Genomic DNA, 13,262 nt, shown 5'->3' with positions numbered 1-13,262 from the left:
GCTTGGTACAGACACGACATTTTCTTTGGGGGGCTCGTTGGGTAGGGGTACTCGGGAGGACATAAGAAAAATGCCTCTCATGCAGTCGGCTTACTGCATTTGGTAGGAGATGGTGAGGTACAATACCGCCTGGATACAGGAGTTCTGTGATGATATCCCTCTGGAATTGAAGGAAGGATTCATTCCGTCCTGAAGCTCTGTATACGACATGAGCATTCAGTAGAGCCAATTGAAATAAATGTAGAGACACTTTTTTGTACCAGCGTCTCGTCTTACGGGCAATATGATACGGTGCCATCAACTGGTCGTTGAGGTCCACCCCTCCCATATTAAGGTTATATTCGTGGACACAGAGGGGTTTCTCCACAACACCAGTCGCCGTACGAATTTGGACTGTCGTGTCTGCGTGAAGGGTGGTAAGAACGAAAACATTCCTATTGTCCCGCCACTTCACAGCGAGCAAATTTTTACATCTGCAGCAGGCTCTCGCCCCCGGCCTAACACGGGCATCTACAAGCCGCTGGGGGAAGCCCCGGCGATTAGGTCGCACGGTGCCACATGCTCCAATCTGTTGATCAAATAAGTGGCTAAAAAGTGGCACGCTGCTGTAAAAATTGTCCACATACAAATGGTACCCCTTTCCGAATAAGGGTGACACCAAGTCCCAAACAATCTTGCCAGCGCTCCCCATGTAATCTGGGCATCCTTCCGGCTCTACCTGACTATCTTTTCCCTCGTAAACCCTAAAGCTCCATGTGTAGCCTGTGGCCCTGTCACAGAGCTTATAGAGCTTGACCCCGTATCTGGCACGCTTGCTGGGAAGGAACTGTTTGAAAGACAAGCGGCCAGCAAATTTAATCAGGGACTCATCAACGCATACAACCTGCTGGGGATTAAACAAGGCTGCAAAACGTTCGTTGAAATGGTTTACGAGGGGCCGAATTTTGTAGAGCCGGTCAAATTCAGGGTCTCCACGTGGACGACAAAGTGCATTGTCACTGAAATGCAGGAACCGCAGGATCGCCTCGTATCGTCTCCTGGCCATGTGAGCAGAGAAAATGTACATATGGTCAATGGGATGTGTGGACCAATACATCCGCAATGACGGAAATTTGTGTATGCCCATGTTGAGGGTAAGGCCCAGAAAGGTCTTAAATTCGGAAACCTCGAGAGGTTTCCATTCTTTGGCAAGGCGAGACTGGGGGTTAGCGGCGATGTAAGTACCAGCATATAAATTAGTCTGGTCCACAATAGATCTATAGAGATCTTCCGTGAAATACAGCGAATAAAAATCAAGTGACATAAAGTTCGCTGTATCCACCTGAATACCGGGTTGGCCAGTGAATGGGGGAAGTACAGGTGCTGTAGAAGTGGTGGGGACCCAATCAGGATAGGCAAATTCTACAGGAAGGGCACTATGGGCACGACGGGCCTGTCTCTGTCTTTTTCTTGGTGGCAGCGGGACACTACTTGTGCTTGCCACATCGCCAGCTTCAACTGCACTTATGGGACTCGCCACGTCACCAAGTGTTACTGCAGTGCTGGATAAACGACCAGGGTGTACTAGGCCGCTGGTGCTTGCCAATTCACCAGAAGGAATAGCGGCGCTAGTACTGGATCTCTGCTCCATACGAGGGTCCTGCGGTTCTTGCTGCTCAACAACATCAGAATGGGATCGGGTACGCCTGGCCTTAGCAGGGACCTCAACTTCGTCGTGCGAGCTATCTGACATGGAGCCGCTGTCGTAAATGGGTTCATATTCTGAGCCAGAATCTGTCAGATGCGTGACCTCCTCCTCTTCACTATCTGACATGCACATGAACTCCAAGGCCTGCTTATCATTGTACCTTCGGTTTGCCATTTTGGACTCTAAATTTAGTGGTACAATGGTAAGGATTCACAGGTAAAAAAAGCACCTGACTATAGAAAAGCAAATGTAGAAAACGCTTAAAAAAAAACTGTAAGCGATCGCAGGGATCAGGCCTGTCTCTGCGAACGCTGCAGTTATGTGTCTTGTGTTTTGTAAGTGACAGTGATCGATCGATACTGCACTTGGGTGGGTTGGGCTGGGCAGAGGGGGAAAACGCAGGTGCTAGCGGGTATCTGGGCTGATTCCGCTAACAATGCGTTTTTGGGTACCCTAAACTGCTGGGTACGCTAGTATAGATCTGATCAGATCAGGTATCGATCCGTTCAGATCCTATACCACTAAGGGGGGTGTATGCTTAGCGAGTGGGTGTAAGCGGTACTGGCTCTAACCTAACGCTGCCTGGGGGGACGCAGACCCTGACTGGCGCTAAAATTAAATTTATATCACCCGCCGGGTGATCAGGGGGTTAAACCTATTGGGTTATATACGGCGGGTGCTCTGATGCTATAAACAGCAAACTAACCAACCAGCGTCAACCGTAACACTTATACGGTGATCACTGGTGAAAGGGTTAACTAGGGGGCAATCAGGGGGTTAAAACCTTTATTCGGTAATATATGGGGGTACCTAACGCTTTCTAAAAACCTGGTGGCGAACCTAAAATAACTAAATAACTAACTGGCTAACCACGTCACCAGTGACACTTATACAGTGATCAGTGGTGAAAGGGTTAACTCTAGGGGCAATCAGGGGTTAAAACCTTTATTTATGGGGGTACCTAACGCTATATAAACCTGGCGGCGAACCTCAAAAAAAACTAACTGCCTAGCGGCAACAGTGACACTAATACAGCGATCAGAAACCGATCGCTTAGTGACACTGGCAATAGGGGTGAAAGGGTTAACTCTAGGGGCAATCAGGGGTTAAAACCTTTATTTATGGGGGTACCTAACGCTATATAAACCTGGCGGCGAACCTCAAAAAAAACTAACTGCCTAGCGGCAACAGTGACACTAATACAGCGATCAGAAACCGATCGCTTAGTGACACTGGCAATAGGGGTGAAAGGGTTAACTCTAGGGGCAATCAGGGGTTAAAACCTTTATTTATGGGGGTACCTAACGCTATATAAACCTGGCGGCGAACCTCAAAAAAAACTAACTGCCTAGCGGCAACAGTGACACTAATACAGCGATCAGAAACCGATCGCTTAGTGACACTGGCAATAGGGGTGAAAGGGTTAACTTTAGGGGCAATCAGGGGTTAAACCTTTATTGGGGGGGGGGTAGGGGGCTACCCTGGACCTAAAGGGGCCTAAACCTAACTGCCCTGACACTTTTTTCTGTCACACTGACACTAAAAGCAGTGATCAGAAAATAAATGATCACTGCAATCAGTGACACTGTGACAGGGGGTGATCTGGGGGTGCTGGGGGGTGATCGGGGGGGGTTATGTGCCTATGTGTGCTGTGTCAGTGTGCTGTTGGTGCAACTCACAGTACTGACGTCTTCTCTCCTCTGGAAACAGACGAAAAGACCGCCAGAGGGGAGAAAACGTCACTTCCTCCCTGCCTGTGTTTACAGTTACACAGGCAGGGAGGGCTCTGCTGGAATCTCATTCGCCGAGGGAGATCGAGAGGGGACGGCTGGAAACCAATAGCCGCCCCCTCCTCCCGGACCTCCCGTACACCGTTCCCGGCCGTCGCATGTACCGGAGGGGGTCCCGATCGGACCCCCGAACCGAGGTAAGGCGGGGACGTACCTATACGCCCATGTGCCTGTACGTGCCATATTGTGGACGTATATGTACATGCGGTGGTCGGGAACTGGTTAATAAACGCTTATTGCGTTTTTTTGTTTTTTTTACGAAAAATATGTAGAAGAATACATATCGGCCTAAACTGAGGAAAAAAACGTTTTTTTTATATATTTTTGGGGGATATTTATTATAGCAAAAAGCAAAAAATATTCAAAACTGTTGCTCTATTTTTGTTTATAGCGCAAAAAATAAAAACCACAGAGGTGATCAAATACCACCAAAAGAAAGCTCTATTTGTGGGGAAAAAAGGACGTCAATTTTGTTTGGAAGCCACGTCGCACGACCGCGCAATTGTCAGTTAAAGCGTTGCAGTGCCGAATCGCAAAAAGTGGATCGGTCATTGACCAGCAAAATGGTCAAAGGCTGAAGTGGTTAACTGACAATTGCGCAGTCGTGCGACATGGCTCCCAAGCAAAATTGGTGTCCTTTTTTCCCACAAATAGAGCTTTCTTTTGGTAGTATTTGATCATCTATGCGTTTTTTTTTTTTTGCGCTATAAACAAAAATAAAGTGTAAATTTTGAAAGAAAATCTATATTTTTACTTTTTGCTATAATAAATATCCCCAAAAATATATATAAAATAATGATTTCCTCAGTTTAGGCCGATACGTATTTTTCAACATATATTTTTGGTAAAAAAAAAAAATTGCAATAAGCGTTTATTGATCGGTTTGTGCAAAAGTTATAGCGTCTAAAAAATGGGGATAGTTTTATGGAATTTTTATTAATATTTTTTTTTATACTAGTAATGGTGGCGATCAGCAATTTTTATCATGACTGCAACATTATGGTGGACACATCGGACACTTTTGACACATTTTTGGGACCATTGTTAATTTTACAGCGAACAGTGCTATAAAAATGCACTGATTACTGTGAAAATGGCAGTGAAGGGGTTAACCACTAGGTGGCGCTGTCAGGATTAAGTGTTCGCTAGTGTGTGATTATTACTGTTGGGGGTCGTGGCCTGGCGTGACACGTCACTGATTGTCGTTCCCTATGACAGGGAACAGACGATCATTGACACTGCTAGTAGGAAGAACAGGGAAAGATTTGTTTACACTTACCTCTCCCCAATCTTCAGCTCTGTGACCCGATTGCGGGACACCAGTGGCGATTGGGTCCACGGGTCCCGCGGTCACGGAGCTCAGGACCGGGTCGTGCGGCGCGTGTGAACCACGACTGGGCTCTTAAAGGCAACATACCTGTACGTGCTTATGTCCAGCCGTTCCGCTCTGCCGATGTATATCGTCGTGTGGCAGTCCTTAAGCGGTTAAAAGATTGCCGCGCTAATAACTTGTGAACAATCTAAAAACTAAATAATGGTAATTAGTCCATAAAGTGTCCAAACATGAAGAAATCCTTGAAATCATGTCGATTGTGGTGGTAGATTGACAGAAACACCCAAAGTGCACCTTCCGCCGTGCAAACAAAAGATGTGCCCTTAACGGATAGCTAGCCTCCACGTTATAGGAGCCTAGTAAGACATAGGTTCACACATCATTGAAGATCCATCCATTGGAAACAAATGAAAATGGCATTGAAGTCAGCCTTGCTGGTTTCTCCCTTTCCTTTTGCAATTAAAAATTTCTCCCAGTATCATCACTCCTTTCTCCAATTCCAGTCCTCGCCATCTGAACCCCATAGAATAACTATGGAAAGGGCCAAGGTGGATTTGGACCTGCTGTTGGCTGAGTCAGCGGACAAAGCCATCCATAGATCCGCACACACAATCTATACTAAAGCTAACAAACCTGACACCTTTCTAGCCCTGCGTCTTCGTCGACCGGATCGGGCCTATGTTCCCATTCGGCTTCGAGTTGACAAACATTCCTTTACTAGTAACCCTGTTAAGGTTTTGGCTATATTCCGGCAGAAATTGGAAGAGCTATATAAAGCTCAGTCCTCCTTTTCCCCCGACGAGGCCGAATCTTTATTCCGCGATATCCCTTTACCCGCTCTATCCGACTCCAACCGTGAATTTTTGGAGAAAGCTATCACAGTTGAAGAGGTCATTGCGGCCATAAAAACCCTTAAACCCCATAAGAGACCTGGCCCTGATGGGCTTTCGAGCACTTACTACAAGAAGTTTGGTGTTACCCTGGCCCCGCTTCTCTCCAAATCCTTCAACGCTCTATTGAAGCAACACTCCTTTGGACGAGACACATTGACAGCCATTATAGCCATGATACCCAAACCCTATCTCTTTACTTAATTTAGATATTAAAATTCTGGCCAAGGTCATGGCTTTGCGTCTCAATCCCATTATTGGAGGGATGATACACAAAGACCAGGTGGGCTTCATACCCCGCCGTCAAGCTAGTGATAATATTCGCCGAGTTGTCCTCCTCCAACATATTGCTAGAAATCGAAAAATCCCCATGCACCTGCTGTCCCTCGACATCAGGAAAGCATTTGATACTGTCTCATGGCCTTACCTAAATTTTATACTTACTCGCTGGGGTTTTGGTCCACATTTTTTACAATGGATAAGTTCTCTTTACAGTTCCCCGCAGGCGTATGTTAAGTACTCGGGGTTCCGTTCTGACTGTTTCCAGATTGGTAGGGGTACCAGGCAGGGTTGTCCCCTGTCCCCCCTACTTTTTGCTTTAGTGATAGAACCCCTAGCTGCACTGATTAGGAACAGCCCTGAGGTCAAGGGGTTAGAAATTGCCTCCACAACACACAAGATATGCCTATTTGCAGACGATGCACTCTTATTTGTGACCTCCCCCCGTTTCACCCTTCCAAAATTAATGCAAATTCTCGATAAATTCGCTAATATTTCAGGTCTGGAAGTTAATCAATCCAAGTCACGGGCTCTCAATGTGTCTCTTCCTGCGGAAGAAGTAACTCATCTCCAGGAATATTTCCCCTTCGCCTGGTCTACCGCCTCCCTACCATACCTAGGCATCAAACTCACGGGTGACCCGGCTTCTCTTTTCCGATCTAATTATCTCCCTATGCTGTCGCACCTATCGTCCCTGTTAGATTCTTGGAAACCTTTATGTGTCTCCTGGCTTGGACGAGTGGCTGCTGTTAAGATGTCTCTATTACCCAAGTTACTGTACCTGTACAGAGTGCTACCAATAGCAGTCCCCTCCTACTTTCACCGGGTTATCCAGTCCCGAGTGTTTAAATATGTGTGGGGGCCTACTAAACCTAGGGTATCTAGGTCTATTCTTCTCCGTAATAGACTCAATGGAGGTCTTGGGATTCCCAATTTCCTCCGCTACTATCAGGCCTCCCAGCTGGCCCAGATCACTTTGCTCCATGCCTCTGCTGAAATCCCTTTATGGGTCAGTTTGGAGGCCATTGATATTTCACCCTTATTGGTCTATAACCTATTATGGTTACCCCCAGTGGACCGCACCTCTATTACGAATCCGGTTACACGCCATTCACTTAAAATTTGGGACACCTTACGTATCCCTTTCCGACTGGTCTCCTCCCATACCCCCTTACTCTCATTTCTTGGCCATCCATCTTTCTATCCGGCCTTTGCTGAACCGGAATCTTTTCGGCTATGGTCTCAGGCAGGGATATATAGAATCTGTGATATGGTGGGAAAGACGGCCCTCAAGACTTTCCCGGAACTCCAGGCCCAAGTTAAGCTACCCTCTGTTGAACACTTCCGCTATCTACAAATAGCCCACTTCATTCGGACGACGATAGGTGTCCAATCATCTCTTGATAGTATGTCCTTTTATGAAAACATTTGTGCATCAGATCCACATGCTCCAGGTATTATATCACGTATCTACAGTCACCTTACTGCCCCACCATCTGCACTCCCTCTGTATGCTGTACAGTGGTCCAAAGACCTACAAGTAACGTTAGAACCGGAGGACTGGATGGATATTTGGGCCAACACTAAAACTTCTACTCAAAATGTGATAGCTTTAGAGGCTAACTATAAGGTGCTCATGCGATGGTACCTAGTCCCAGCTAGGATAGCAACGTTTTCCCCTTCTTACCCGGCCGTCTGTTTCCGAGGTTGTGGAGAAAGAGGTACTCACGTACATATTTGGTGGACGTGTCCTGTTGTGCAACAGTTCTGGAAAACTATATTTTGTATGGCCTCTACCCTATTACGCGCTAACCTTCCCCCTGACCCATCTTTAGCTTTGCTGAATCATATTGAAGGTGATTACACTAAGGCCCAGGTCCGCCTCCTCCTTCAACTGACCACGGCCGCTAAACAGACCATAGCCAAGGCCTGGAAGTCCCCTAAACTCCACATAACCGAAGTAAAGCACAGAGTGACCCAAGCAATGATCCATAGTAAGACCGAAGCGATTATCCTGGACCGGGTTTCTCGGCACGACAAAATATGGTCTCCCTGGGTGGAGAATTTCCTCCCCCCTGAGTTTGAAGTCACCTTATCTTCGCCATGAATAGAAGGTCATTACCTTGCTGTTACGTTACGACCCCTTGCGGGTTCACGCGCCCACGCCGACAATCCCCCTCCCTACTTTCTCTTCCTCCTCCCTGACTTAATTTCTAATTTTCCTCCTCTTCTCTCTTTCTCTCTGTCCTTACTTCTTGGGGCTCTCTGGCCCCTGTAGTACTACTAAAAAGTGTTACTTTATATCTGTGGGCGGTGCTGTGTTCTACCGCCCTTATTCAGTTTATATTTCTTTAGTTTTGAACTCACAGAGTACATACGGTTGTTTTGCACTATTTTTGGAATGGAGTCGTTCTCATTGCCTTCTTGGATCTAGTTGTACCTACATCCAATGTTCACAATAGTTCCCGTTGTACAAACGTTCTAGTATGTCTGCATTGTCCTCAAATTATCTGTGTTCAGAACTTCCTGATGTCACGTTTGTACCCATTGTAATTGAGATGTACCATTGTATTCCCTTACTGACTCAACCTGAAATGTTGACAATGTTACTCTGTGTACTTTGCTCTTCAATAAAAAATTTGAACAAGAAAAATTTCTCCCAGTAGGTACATTTTTGATGGGTCAAGCTAAACAAAGAAAACAGGTTCTTGGGGTTGGCAGACAGGCATAGTGGTCCAATGGCAGCCTGTGTTCAAGGCAGGCAATGTTCAGAGACTAGTCAGGGTCAAATCTCTTTCTTTCCGTGGAAATGCTGCTTAATCTCGGGAACAATGCTTGAGTTTGCCTTTGCGAGTGTGCAGGGGGGAACGTGCTTTCATTTATTTAAAAAAAATATATATAGTTTTGCTTTTTTATTTAATATTTACACTGTCCCTTTATTTTTATTTTTTTCATAAATGTTATTGTTATCACAGGGATGTCATGGTTATGCAGTAATGTTTGTCTGTCAGCTTACCTCTCCTACATGTGTTCAGCTTTAGAGGCCAGCCACTCTCACCTGGCTGCTTAAGTAATCTCTCCTCTAAGCATGGCTCCACCCCAGGCCCTATCAGCCGTGCTGATCAACAGTGTTTGTTAAGCTATTGTGTGTTTGGTTTCCTGCTTGCCGTGTGCTCTACTTCTGTCTCTGTTTTACCGATCTTGGCTTATTCTCGACTATCCCTGGCTGCTTGTGACCCTGACCTCTGTGTTCTATGTTTATACTTGTCAGCTAGTCGCCCCGACCCTTGGCTTATCCCCTTACTATCTCTTGGTATCCTGGTCTGCTGCTTCCTCTCTATCCTCCTGTAGCCTACTGTGAGCGTAAGCAGGGAGACTCTGGGGGCCGCGACCTAGACCCAGTTGAAGCCCAGTCCATCCTTACCACTAAAGGCTCTGGTGAACACCTGCTGGCTCTTAGACTCCACGCCCTGGGGAATCTTATGCTCTAGCTCTCTGTGGCATCCCTGTTGATGCTCCAGTGGACCTGCCTCCCTTAACCACCCAGAGTTCCACCCACAGCAGTCAGCCGTAGGGTCCACTACCTTAACGGTGCACTCCTGACCCCAACGGTGTGCATCTGTCACCTGGCCTCAGGTGACCTGACAAGGAAATGTAAATATCCCCTATGATAGCAATATGTAGTTACAACTTAGACTCTATATCTCTCCTCAGTCCTTAAAGCAGGATTGGAGCTGTTCTGGTCTCTGATCAGCTCTAAGGTCAGCTGGTACAACCACTGGCTGCATTCTCAGGTTCCCAAGTGGGACAGGAGAGCCTGAGAAATCCATGGAAGATGGCAAGAGATGTTCCCTCCCACAGCTTGTAAAAGCAGTCGAGCGTCTAATTAGCCGGCTGAGAAAAACAATACCAAGATGATACCTAAAACAGCAGGCATTATTCCGGTATAACTACTCAAAGTCCAGCAACATACAGTACCTGCCCGCGAGAATGTATTTCCAGCACGATCGCATCGCGCTGGTTCTTGGCGACAGGGTACATCTTGCACTGACTGCAAAAGGAAAAACACATTACAGTGAGCGTGAGAAAGAAGTGACGGGGATCCAACTTGGATTCCCGCCAATTCCAGGCACTGTGTTTGGTATGAATCATGAGGGGGAACGCCAAATTTTAAATAAAAAAACGTCATGGGTTCCCCTCCAGGAGCATACCAGGCCCTTAAGTCTGGTATGGATTGTAAGGGGAACCTCCCTACACCGAAAAAACGGCCCCCCAAAATCCATACCAGACCCTTATCCTAGCACGCCGCCCGGCCGGTCAGGAAAGGAGTGGGGACGGTAGAGCGCCCCCTCCCTCCTGAGCTGTACCAGGCCACATGCCCTCAATATGGGGGGTAGGTGCTTTGGGGCAGAGGGGTGCCCTGCGCCCCCCCCCCACCCCAAAGCACCCTGTCCCCATGTTTATGGGGACAAGGGCCTCTTCCCGACAACCCAGGCCATTGGTTGTCGGGGTATGCGGGCGGGGGGCTTTTTCGAATCCGGCAGCCCCCTTTAATAAGAGGGTCCACAGATCCCGGCCCCCCACCCTAGGTGAATGTGGATGGGGTACATCCTACCCCTACCCATTCACCTGGAGGATTAAAGTGTCAAGAGAAAAAACACTGCACAGGTTTTTTAAAGTAATTTATTAGGCAGCTCCGGGGTCTTATTCCAACTTCTCTGCGCTCTCTGGCCTCTCCTCTTGCTCTCCGGGGGTCTTCTTCCGACTTCAGGGGTCTTCTTCTGACTTCTCTGCTCTCTGGTGTCGTCTCTGCACTCTCTGGTTCTTCTCCCGCTCTCCGGTGCCTTCTTCCCGGAGAGCAGGAGAAGAACCAGAACCGTTCATTGTAAGTCAGACGTATATCAGCTTCAACACATTTTTCCCTTCCCGGCGAGCCAGCTCGGTGCTGGCTCCCGTGATGGGGCTCCTGGGTGGTCAATCTTGCCAATAAAAGCAGCGAGATTGAGACAATATCGCGGTCACCTACTGTACCAGCATGTCGCTGGTCCTTGTTGGGCATATATTGTAATGTTCTTTACATTAAACCATTAAAGCGGAGTTCCACACAAAAATGGAACTTCCGCTTTTTGGAAACCCTCCCCCCCCCAAGATACCTGTCTAAGACTGTCTAAAGCTCTGTACACACGATCGGATATCTGATGGAATCTTATCCGATGGATTTTTTCATCGGATATACGATGAAGCTGACTTTCATCAGTCTTGCCTACACACCATCAGTCAAAAATCCAACGCGGTGACGTAAAACACTACGACATGCTGAGAAAAATGAAGTTCAATGCTTCCGAGTATGCGTCGACTTGATTCTGAGCATGCGTGGATTTTTGACCAATGGACTTCCACACAGACGATAGTTTTTTTTCTATCGTTTTTTTATCCATAGGAACATTTTAAAACAAGTTCTATTTTTTTTCACCGATGGAAAACAAACCGATGGGTCCCACACATGATCGGTTTGTCCGATGAAATCGGTCCATTTTCATCAGACAAACCGATCGTGTGTACAGGGCTTAAGACTCTAATGCCACGTACACACGATTGGTTTGTCTGATGAAAACGGTCTGATGGACCGTTTTCATCAGACTAACCGATCGTGTGTGGGCCCCATAGTTTTTTTATCCATCGGTTAAAAAACTAGGAACTTGTTTTAAAATGATCTAATGGTTAACTAACCGATAGAAAAAAAACGATCGTCTGTGGGCATGTCCAGCGGTTAAAAATCCATGCATGCTCAGAATCAAGTCGACGCATGCTTGGAAGCATTGAACTTAATTTTTCTCAGCACGTTGTTGTGTTTTACGTCACCGCATTCTGACACGATCGTTTTTTTAATTGATGGTGTGTAGGCAAGACTGTTGAAAGTCAGCTTCATCGGATATCTGATGAAAAAATCCATCAGACCGTTTTCATCTGATGAATCGATCGTGTGTACAGGGCATAAGACTTTGCACCCACTTCCAGGCATAGACTCCCGCATTATCTGCGGGAGTCTACGCCACATCCGGCGCCCCCCCCCCCGCTGTCTCCTGGGAAATACACTGGTCCCAGGAGACAGCGGGGACCAGTGACGGCGCGCCACGCTGCTCACACATGCGCAGTAGGGAACCAGGCAGTAAAGCCGCAAGGCTTCACTTCCTGATTCCCTCACCAAGGATGGTGGCAGCAGCATCCGAGAGACGAGTGATTGCTCGGCCTCGTCTGCCGACATCACAGGAGCACTGCAGTATTTGTAGCTGCTGGCTTTTAAAAAAAATATCGGACAAAAAAAAACATTATATATAAATTTTTCTGAAAAATGTCACAACGTTCACATGCCCACTAAACAGGCTCTGCATTCTGGGCTCAAAGGTGGGGGAGAGGGGATCCCTAGTAAAAAATTTCAGATTTATGTTTAAAGAGATCTGACAGCAGGAATACAGGCACTCACAGCATCCTGTAACTCCCAAACAAAAGGTGGGGCTGGATGGGGGGGGGGGGCATGTCAACAGTAGCAGGCCATGGGAATACATCACACAGACTCAAACTGACCACTCTAGGACAGATCTGCATCTGTGCCTTTGTGTGGTCAGAGGTAAACAAGGTGAAGAGGACTGGAAGGGTCACTAGGTTTTAAATATTATTTAACACTTCTTTATAAGTAAAACAGTTCTTAGTTGGGGACAAAGGAACCAAATCCCCAAATATGTTAATTAGGTTCACATACACTTAATATAATTAGGCTTTATATTATGATAGTTTTGAAGTTTTTTTAAACAAACTAGTTAAAAAACACAGAAAAAACAAAAGGAAGTGCAGCGCTAGTGAATGATAAGTAAAATATATAGTTCATGAAAGTATATATGAATACGAGCTCATCCTAAAACAAATAAAGAGAGCAAGGAAAAAAATGAAAGAAGTTTGGTGTAGTAGAAAGAAAAATCCACTCAGTGATGAAGGGTTAAGTGAAAAAAAGTCCAACGTTATATCTTGTGATGAAAACAACAGCCAAGAAGAGTGATCAAGTGAACTCCAATCTTCTACTATTAGGATAGGTCTTCACACTGCACCCGTGAGTTAGGACTGCCTGCTTACCAGAAGGAGAGACTGCTTTGCATCAGTCTCATAGCACGTAGGGAAGTCAGGTCTCCCTGGAACCAATCTGTATGATAGCCAGAAGGAACTCAGCAATGGATCCAGGATAGATGCAAAAACGATAGAAAGAAAAGGACTCTCATAGCATATTATGT

The sequence above is a fragment of the Rana temporaria genome, chromosome 10, assembly GCF_905171775.1.
Source record: "Rana temporaria chromosome 10, aRanTem1.1, whole genome shotgun sequence".
Taxonomy (NCBI): Eukaryota; Metazoa; Chordata; class Amphibia; order Anura; family Ranidae; genus Rana; species Rana temporaria.
The sequence above is the reverse complement of the archived record's forward strand: the minus strand, read 5'-3'. Positions refer to the sequence as shown.